General features: G+C 39.5%; 1 long non-coding RNA gene across 1 annotated transcript; it reads left to right on the top strand.

Moving 5' to 3' along the window:
• Positions 1-569: 569 nt before the first annotated feature.
• LOC117239444 lies at positions 570-2,179 on the top strand. Its single transcript, XR_004494447.1, has 3 exons — positions 570-1,380; positions 1,457-1,528; positions 1,606-2,179. It is a non-coding gene; the product is annotated as an uncharacterized LOC117239444 (long non-coding RNA).
• Positions 2,180-11,223: the final 9,044 nt, after the last annotated feature.

Below are 11,223 nucleotides of genomic sequence, written 5' to 3'. Positions count from 1 at the left end.
TAGATTATTGCCTTTATATATATTTTATTAGCCGGATATATATATATTTTAGCGTTGCTGGATTGGATAGGAATGTGAGATTTTTCGTTGTTTTATATAAATTTATTTTTACGTTTGACTTCTTCTTCTCTTTTAATTTCGCTGTAGTATGCCGTTAGAACGATCCTTTGATTAAATTTTCGAAGGGAAATTGTTCTGTTATTTCTTTCTTACAATCGCATGCAATGATGGCAAGAATATCGGTTAATAGCAATGCCGGTATTACTCTTAATTTTCGATTGACCCCGACGATGTATTTAATAGTCCTTTCTGTGTGGGACTCGTGTGATTTCGCAAGCCTTGCCCAAAGACGGGCTATATTTTGCCAACAATGGGAGGAGGAATGCGAAGATCAGTATTTCAGTAACTGAAAACACCGTTCGCACAAGCCGACACAGCGGACAACTCCTTTGTTCAAAGTTTAAACAATGATACTATCTTCAAAACCGTTCACGAAAATAAAACGAGATCGATGATAAGAAGTTCTAATTCGATTCTCGAGGGCAACGAAATTATCAGAGAAGAAGGAAATTTACAAAATTAATTTTCTTACCATGAGGAGTAGGTGCTGTCTGGCGCTATTACCTCAGCTGCTCCGGTGGTCGTCGAAGTTTTTGTTGGGTTTATTACTTGGACTCGAATATAGTTTACTATCAACTTTTACTTTATTTATCTATTTCGATACAGACTGAACAATTTACTAACTGGATTAATACCCCAATTACAATGCGCGTTTCTGTCTAAGCGATGAAATGAGGACTTTAAAGATAAAATTTTCTTTTACTTAATCGCGACTCTCTTTTCTTTACCTAAAAACTAAAGACCCCGAAACGCAAAATACTATACAAAATTTCTAAACGCAATGATGAGCGCAATAACGAACGTAGTAACAATGAACAAAATATAATGAGCACAAGAAGAATGAACGCAAGAATAAAGAACGTAATACGAATGATCCGTAATAACAATGAACACAAATTATAATGAACGCAAGAAGAATGAACGCTGCTCTATGTTGCTTCGCTTATTTATAATGCCATCCCCCACGGGGTGGTGGTCCGCTGGGGGTACGCTTCCGTGGGAATCGGGATGTTGCAGTTTGGGTTTCTTGGAATCGTACGTGACAAAATGTAAATTCCGTATTTCGACTTAGTTTTTATCGGTCCTGTGTTTCTGCTGAGCCAGCGTCTAGGAGATTTGAAGCATTCCATGCTGATCTAGTCCTTTCCGCGAGAGACTTCCACGGCTGCAGCATCATTATCATTTCAATGTTTGCTCGGGCAACACGCGCAATTCCGCTGCTCTCCCATAACAAGGACCTCCTCCTTCGAGTTGTTTTGCGTAAGTTTGGATATTTGCATTTTATGGTTGTTTTTGTGATTTTGATCCTTTCCCCCTTTTTTTGTTATTGCCCTAGGCTTCGGTGATCGACGTTCGAACAATGTTTGCGGAGTCATTTCCATCAGAGGTTCCTATCCAGACTTCCCTGGTGCGTATTTAGTCTTGTTTCTAGTCCGCTTGATTCGTCCTGTTTCGTTTTATTTAACTATATTGTGCTGTTTTCAGCGCAAGCGAAAGAGGGATTCCGAAGAATCCATGGGCGACTCGGGAAGACCCATCAAACGCATGCGGCCCTGTGATGAACCACAAGTATCAGAGTGGTTGGAGGAACTATTCGACATTGGTGCCAAGGCCGTGGATTTCCCTCGGAATTGAGCCTTGACGATTTGGTTACTTTCGATGAGAGTTTCTTCGATGCAGATACCGTCGTATTGGAGTGGGAACCCCCTCTGGTTGAAATCGTTGATACCGATCGTTGTATGAAAGTTCGTTTTGCAAATGAAATTCCCGGAGAGGTTTTGGAGGCACATCTTCGTCACCATGCTTCTGGGAGAAAGGGAATTTCCCCTGTTGTGCGTTATTGGTGTATGCGTGAGTTCAGCGAACTTTGTCCCGGAGCACCTTGCTACGATTTTGATTTAGTGTAGCTGCTTCAATTTCGTTGGTTCGCTGTTTGATGTTCCTTATTATTATTATTTTTTAGATGTATTTTGTTTTGTGTTCAATATATATATATATATATATACACATTTTAAATGTGATAGTGTTAGGTTATCTATTTTATGTTTGTTAAATATATGTGTATTTAATTTTATATTTCTCCCTTTTTAATTAATTATATATATATATATATATATATTTTTTACAATTGTAGTTGCGTATAGAATTTATTAAAGAAAAGTGTTAACAATGTGTTTTGACGATTTGTTTCTCGCGCCTGACTTCCATTAATCCCTAATATTCCTGTCGCCATGACGCGTGTAAATCTAACATGGCTGCTCATAAATGTCATCAGTAAGGTTATAGTGGCGGGTCTTTAGTTTTGTTTGATATCGAAGTAATTTTCCGTCTGCCGCTCGTTTTTCCTTATTCTACCGCAATTAGAACATTTATTTATTAATACTGTTTTAAAGTGACAAAAGTATTGTTCGTATGAATATACGTATATATATATATATTTATGTTGTGTGTCATTTTAATATGGCTAATGTTTTGTAATTCTTCGATTACGTTATTTATTGTTTTGAGTAGTTTATTTTATAGAGTATTCGATAATATAAAACATACGCGCACACACATATATATATATATATATACGTATTCATATGCATATTTCTCCTGGCAGTGTAGTATTCATACGAAATGAAATGCCAATTATTTATTTTATATTAACTTCATTTAATGAGATAGAACACGCACACGCACACGTATATATGTATATATTTCTGGTAATGTGATTTTCATTTAGATTCTTTAGCGATGTAATGTTGTGTATTTGAGGTTATGTGTTAATTATTTGATTTCATATATACATATATATCTTGTATTGTGACAACATAGTATGGGAGGTTTTGTTTCTAGATTATTGTGTGTTTAATGTGTGTTTACATATTTGTGTTTGATGGTAGAAGTCGTTGCGCTGTTAATTATTTTGAGCGTTTGGCCTATCGACAGGTTGTCGCTTAGTCCCAAGTGTTGCGTTGTGTGTTCTATTTCTTTTGTAGATTATTAGTAGTGGTTTAGTTTAGAATATAGATTATTTATATGTTTATATAGAGACATGCATGTTTCGTAATGTAGTTCTCATTTTATAATCCTTTACCGGAATGTAGGCTAGTTTTAAGTATGTATCTTAGATTATCGATTTGAATCAATAATGTAGAATGCGCATACATTAATAGTAGTTTAGTTTAGAATATAATTTATATATTTATACATAGACATGCATGTTTCGTAATGTAGTTCTTATTTTATAATTCTTTACCGGAATGTAGGCCAGTTTTAAGTATGTATCTTAGATTACTGTTTGATAGAATGCGCACACATATATATATGTTTCTGACAACATAACCTTTATTTCTTTAATAATACAATATTGTATGTTTTATGTATTCGTTAGACTATTAGCTTTTGACTTCGTATATACTTATTTTCATAAATTGATAATATTGTATTTGTTGCACAGTATTGGAAGTACTGTCTCTAATATTTACTAGTCCATTACATGTTTGGCATATATGTTTATACTTATATGTAACTCTCCAAGTTGATTGATTAAAATATATTTATATATACATGTATTCCTGGCGTTTCAATTATTTCCCCTTTTGTAGTTATTCTTATTTCCTGGTTTATTTGTTTGGTTTGTAACTCGTTCAATCCATTAGCTGGTTCTATTTATTTTATTTTATACTGGTTGGATTTATATTATATTGATCCATAGGTTTTCAAATTGCAAGTCGGTTATTGGTAGGTTTATTTAGAGTTGTGTGTATATGTATTTTGTTTATTTGTTGGATCTATTAGTCGCCTTCGTTTTATTAATCCTTCCTTTAGTTTCGTAGCGCCGTGTGTTCGTTTGTGCATTCAAATCCTTATTCGCGCGTTTTGTATAGAATGGTTTTCTTGTTCTTGTTACGGCGCGTGCGGAGCGCGGGACGTGACAAAAGTAGCTCACAAATCGCGAAGATTTCGTCAATTTCGATGAAATCTAGCCGTCATTTCCTTCCCGTTGGAGATATTTCGACGTTTAAGCGCTCGTTGAACTCCATTTTACACTGCAAATGCAATGCACTACCGTTTAAGCGTCGAAACAAGTAAAATAGCTCGCAAATCGCGAAGATTTCGACGATTTTGACGAAAACTAACTGTCATTTCCTTCCCGTTGGAGATATTTCGACGTTTAAGCGCTCGTTGAACTCCATTTTACACTGCAAATGCAATGCACTACCGTTTAAGCGTCGAAACAAGCAAAATAGCTCCCAAATCGCAAAGATTTCGTCGATTTTGACGAAAACTAACTGTCATTTCCTTCCCGCTGGAGATATTTCGACGTTTAAGCGCTCGTTGAACTCCATTTTACACTGCAAATGCAATGCACTACCGTTTAAGCGTCGAAACAAGCAAAATAGCTCGCAAATCGCGAAGATTTCGTCGATTTCGATGAAATATAGCCGTCATTTCCTTCCCGTTGGAGATATTTCGACGTTTAAGCGCTCATTTCACTCCGTTTTACCCTGCAAATGTAAAGCTCTACCGTTTAAGCGTCGAAACAAGCAAAACAGCTCGATAATCGCGATGATTTCGTCGATTTCGATGAAATCTAGCCGTCATTTCCTTCCCGTTGGAGATATTTCGACGTTTAAGCGCTCGTTGAACTCCATTCTACACTGCAAATGTAATGTGTTACGTCCCGCGCTCCGCACGCGCCGTAACAAGAACAAGAAAACCATTCTATACAAAACACGCGAATAAGGATTTGAATGCACAAACGAACACACGGCACTACGAAACGAAAGGAAGGATTAACAAAACGAGGGCGATTAACGGATCCAACCAATAACCAAAATACATATACACACAATTCTAAATAAACCAGGAAATAAGAATAACTACAAAAGGGGAAATAATTGAAACGCCAGGAATACATGTATATATAAATATATTTTAATCAATCAACTTGGAGAGTTACATATAAGTATAAACATATATGCCAAACATGTAATGGACTAGTAAATATTAGAGACAGTACTTCCAATACTGTGCAACAAATACAATATTATCAATTTATGAAAATAAGTATATACGAAGTCAAAAGCTAATAGTCTAACGAATACATAAAACATACAATATTGTATTATTAAAGAAATAAAGGTTATGTTGTCAGAAACATATATATATGTGTGCGCATTCTATCAAACAGTAATCTAAGATACATACTTAAAACTGGCCTACATTCCGGTAAAGAATTATAAAATAAGAACTACATTACGAAACATGCATGTCTATGTATAAATATATAAATTATATTCTAAACTAAACTACTATTAATGTATGCGCATTCTACATTATTGATTCAAATCGATAATCTAAGATACATACTTAAAACTAGCCTACATTCCGGTAAAGGATTATAAAATGAGAACTACATTACGAAACATGCATGTCTCTATATAAACATATAAATAATCTATATTCTAAACTAAACCACTACTAATAATCTACAAAAGAAATAGAACACACAACGCAACACTTGGGACTAAGCGACAACCTGTCGATAGGCCAAACGCTCAAAATAATTAACAGCGCAACGACTTCTACCATCAAACACAAATATGTAAACACACATTAAACACACAATAATCTAGAAACAAAACCTCCCATACTATGTTGTCACAATACAAGATATATATGTATATATGAAATCAAATAATTAACACATAACCTCAAATACACAACATTACATCGCTAAAGAATCTAAATGAAAATCACATTACCAGAAATATATACATATATACGTGTGCGTGTGCGTGTTCTATCTCATTAAATGAAGTTAATATAAAATAAATAATTGGCATTTCATTTCGTATGAATACTACACTGCCAGGAGAAATATGCATATGAATACGTATATATATATATATATATGTGTGTGCGCGTATGTTTTATATTATCGAATACTCTATAAAATAAACTACTCAAAACAATAAATAACGTAATCGAAGAATTACAAAACATTAGCCATATTAAAATGACACACAACATAAATATATATATATATATACGTATATTCATACGAACAATACTTTTGTCACTTTAAAACAGTATTAATAAATAAATGTTCTAATTGCGGTAGAATAAGGAAAAACGAGCGGCAGACGGAAAATTACTTCGATATCAAACAAAACTAAAGACCCGCCACTATAACCTTACTGATGACATTTATGAGCAGCCATGTTAGATTTACACGCGTCATGGCGACAGGAATATTAGGGATTAATGGAAGTCAGGCGCGAGAAACAAATCATGAAAATACATTGTTAACACTTTTCTTTAATAAAATCTATGCGCAACTACAAATGTAAAAAAATATATATATATATAATTAATTAAAAGAAGGGGGAAATATAAAATTAAAAATACATATATTTAACAAACATAAAATAGATAACACATTTAAAAAATATATATATATATATATGTCGGGGCGGACATTAGAATTAGGGTTAGGGGCGTGAAACGAATCTTCGTTTGGGTTACACGTTGTCGTTATGCAATAGAGAAGACATTGACTAGTGCAAATACGATTATTATAGAGCCGGACAAGTAACCGTGGTAGTTAGGCACTCGAGAAACTAATGACAATGATCCTAGGTTCAATAACGAATCCGCGGTCGACGGGATGATAGATGAACGTACTCACAAAATCTAAGTCGGACGCGTAATATTCACTGGTCGTTAAGGGTTACTCCTTTCATCAGTGAGATCGCGAGCGAGAATGCCTTTCCCGTCCCGATGATGCCACAGAGGAAAACTATAATGGGGTGTGTCTAAGGACACGAGATCATCGGATTCGTCGAGAAAAGCCTTCGTTCAGAAAGTAAGGGAAATTGGCGTTGTTGCTAATTGGTCAATCTCCATATCGGTGGTTAGAAAAAGATGCTAGCCGCCCTCGAGGGAAAGTTGCTAGTGGGAGACGCCGCTCGTTGAAAAATATGTCTCCCCTATCTTCCCGTAGTTGGGACAAAGACTGTTTGTCTGTTTGAAGGACTTTAGTTAACTAAACCTTAAGATTTATAACGGGCCCTCGGGCCAGCCGAACATGTACTGCGGAGACGCATCGACATCTGGCAATCATCTTACTCGAAGAATAGGGTCTGCGTGTGGCGAGCCACGGGACAGAAACCGTTGGAATGTTTACTGTCGCGTGTCGCCACGAATATTTCTTTTAAGGAGAGCTATAGAATTACTCCATACCTTTGTTAGGCAAAGCGTTCATCCCGTGACCGCGGCTACGTTCGGCGACTGACTGTCGCCTCGAGCCCAAGCTCACTATCACAACTCTCGAACAATTACAATCGGATTGAATAACTACAATTGTTCAATTACAGACTCAATTACAGAATATATATATATATATATATGTCGGAGATGAAAGAACACCGGAGTATATATATATATATGTAATATCGTGATATAATGTGTTTACAAAGAGTGGACAATAGAGATGTTAATCAGACAGAAAAAGACGATTGTTGTTCAACCTGAACTATTCACGCCAAACGCACAGAAAACAGCGCAATCCACACTCTCTCGGCAACGCCACTCGCAACCTCTGTCTCCGCTCGACTCGCACTCTGCTTTTCTAATCACACTCTGTTTTTCGACTGACTCATCGTTCCTTTGTCTTTTTCTTAGCCCCACCACGCACGTGCTCCGCAACCGCTCGTAGTCAAAGTCACGTAGGCCTTTTTTTGTGTAACCTATTCGACCGAAAGACCGACGATACATTGTTGGGCCTGTCGGTGCTTCGACTTTCTGGCGACATTGTTTATAGTTCGCCCGATATTTCTTAGGCCTTTCGTCCACGTTATATATATATATATATATATATATATATATATATATATATATATATATATATATATGTCGGAGATGAAAGAACACCGGAGCCTTTGGAACTTTGGATAATCCCGCAACATTGTAACCTAGAGTCTACTATAGCTGTAATTGAACAATTGTAGTTATTCAATCCGATTGTAATTGTTCGAGAGTTGTGATAATGAGCTTGGGCTCGAGGCGACAGTCAGTCGCCGAACGTAGCCGCGGTCACGGGATGAACGCTTTGCCTAACAAAGGTATGAAGTAATTCTATAGCTCTCCTTAAAAGAAATATTTGTGGCGACACGCGACAGTAAACATTCCAACGGTTTCTGTCCCGTGGCTCGCCACGTGCAGACCCTCTTCTTCGAGTAAGATGATTGCCAGATGTCGATGCGTCTCCGCAGTACATGTTCGGCTAGCCCGAGGGCCCGTTATAAATCTTAAGGTTTAGTTAACTAAAGTCCTTCAAACAGACAAACGGTCTTTGTCCCAACTACGGGAAGATAGGGGAGACATATTTTTCAACGAGCGGCATCTCCCACTAGCAACTTTCCCTCGAGGGCGGCTAGCATCCCTTTCTAACCACCGATAGGGAGATTAACCAATTAGCAGCAATACTTTCTGAACGAAGGCTTTTCTCGACGAATCCGATGATCTCGTATCCTTAGACACACCCCGTTATAGTTTTCCTGTGTGGTATCATCGGGACGGGAAAGTCATTCTCGCTCGCGATCTCATCGATCGAAGAGTAACGACTTCGCGATCAGTGATTATTCTCAGACTTGGACTTTGTGAGTACGTTCTGTTGTCGTCCCGTTGACCGCGGATTCGTTATTGAGCCCGAGAGCATCGTCACTAGCGTCGCGAGTGCCGAACCGCCGTGATCAATTGTTAAGACTGTAATAATTCTATCATTGTAATAAACTACGCCTGTGTGTACCGTATCAATGGCTAATCCTCGAGAAGATTCATTTGACGCCCACAACCCCCTTTCCAATGACCATCCGACATCAGAAGTGGGATCAGAACGGTTGCTAACGCTGGAAGGGCAGGTCGCTGTCATGAACAACCTAATCCATACGCTAATGCAACGAACGAATGCGGGAATCACCACATTACCACATTTTAACCCAGAAGTCGCAGGCGCCGACCCAGCCGCGTGGTGCGCGGCTGTTAGTAGGGCTCTACAGAACAACCCCCTGCGAGAAGACGCGCTACACTCTGCCTTAAGTGACTCTCTACAGGGTTCTGCAGCACATTGGCTGGCGCGAACGGTGGGAAACGGAGAAGTTACCTGGCCTGGAATTAAGGAACGATTCCTTACAAAGTTCGGTGGCCGAGAGACGACGTCCTCATCGTTAATCAAGGTATCCGGGGAACCGCGGGAAGCGGGCGAATCCACGGGGGCGTTTGCCGGCCGTGTCCGTTCCCTCCTACAGACGCGGTGGCAACATTCTACGCTAGACGAAATACTTAACGCTGTCACTCTCTACATATTAATTCCACACGACCAACGTCTTAAACGATTGGCCCTCACGAGCGATATCAGAACGGAGGACCAATTCCTGAGCGAGATGCGACCCTTCTGTTACGAAGAAGAGTCGACATTTTCGCCGAGATATGCACCGGCGGAACCCGAAGCTAAGCGTCGCAAGTTATCGGGCCACCAGACGAGGTGTCATTACTGTGGTACTCTCGGACACAGAATAAAGGACTGCTACAAGAAGATGCAGAACGAACAGCAGAGGGATGCACGACGCCAGGAAGGAAACCGACCGGCCGCACCGTCCAAGGCGGTTTGCTACAGGTGTAAAGCGGAAGGCCATATCGCACCTAACTGCCCGGCGCGACGGGACGGTAGACCAGGCCCCAAGGATGAGCGTAAAGTCAACTCCTGCGTGGTGGACTCCCCAGCCGGTAGTTTAAGTCATCTGGGTGAGTCGTTCCCATTTTATTTCGATTCCGGAGCCGAGTGCTCATTAATTAGAGAATCTGTCGCTCCGAAATTCTCCGGTAGAAGAACGACAGATATAGTAGTTATGCGAGGAATAGGAAACACCTGCGTTAAGAGTACATCCCAGATCTTATCTACGGTACGCATTAACTGTTTTACATTGGAGATAACCTTCCACGTTCTGGCCGATAGTCACCTGCATTATGATATCATGATCGGCCGCGAGATCTTAAGCCAGGGTTTTGATGTAACTATTACACGGAATAGCGTCGATATTTGTAAAACGAAGACTATTAATGCCTGTAGTAAAACCCCCGAGGACGAGATCAATATCAATGCGGTTGACACTGACGTGGTTGGTAATGATAAAAGTCGGTTAATTTCTGTCCTCGAGAAATTCAAAGATTCATTCATTACGGGCTTCCCACGTACTCGCGTAAGCACGGGCCAGTTGGAAATACGGTTAATCGACCCTAATGTTACCGTGCAAAGAAGTCCCTACCGACTTAGCGAAGAAGAGCGTAGGATAGTGCGTGAGAGAATAGACGAGTTAATTAGAGCAAAAATCGTGAGGCCGAGCAACTCACCGTTCGCGAGCCCTATCTTACTTGTAAAGAAGAAAGACGGCTCAGATAGACTGTGCGTAGATTTTCGGGCATTAAATAAAAATACGGTCGCGGACCGGTATCCCCTACCGCTCATCGCGGACCAAATCGCGAGATTGCAGAAGGCGAGATACTTCATTAGCCTGGACATGGCCAGCGGATTCCACCAAATTCCCATTCATCCTAATTCGACGGAATATACGGCGTTCGTTACACCCGACGGGCAATACGAGTACGTGACTATGCCGTTCGGATTGAAAAATGCACCATCCGTTTTCCAGAGGGCCATTCTCAACGCCTTAGGCGACCTCGCGTATTCGTTCGTTGTTGTTTACTTGGACGACGTCCTAATTATCGCCGACTCAGTAGACCAAGCTCTAGAAAGGGTGAGCACCGTATTAGATACCCTCGTGAAAGCCGGATTCTCCTTTAACTTTTCGAAATGCTCCTTTTTAAAGACATCGGTACTCTACTTGGGATACGTAATTTGTAACGGAGAAGTCCGCCCAAACCCGGGTAAAATACAAGCCTTGAGTTCTCTACCTGCACCGTCGACCGTTACACAACTTAGGCAATTCATAGGTTTGGCCTCTTATTTCCGGAGCTTTATTCCCAAATTTTCACAAGTAATGAAACCCCTGTACGCACTTACCTCGAGTAACAAGAATATACCTTGGACGG

The sequence above is a fragment of the Bombus vosnesenskii genome, unplaced genomic scaffold, assembly GCF_011952255.1.
Source record: "Bombus vosnesenskii isolate JDL3184/JDL3185 unplaced genomic scaffold, Bvos_JDL3184-5_v1.1 scf7180000013992, whole genome shotgun sequence".
NCBI classification, from domain to species: domain Eukaryota; kingdom Metazoa; phylum Arthropoda; class Insecta; order Hymenoptera; family Apidae; genus Bombus; species Bombus vosnesenskii.
This window is presented reverse-complemented; position numbering and strand designations above follow the sequence as displayed.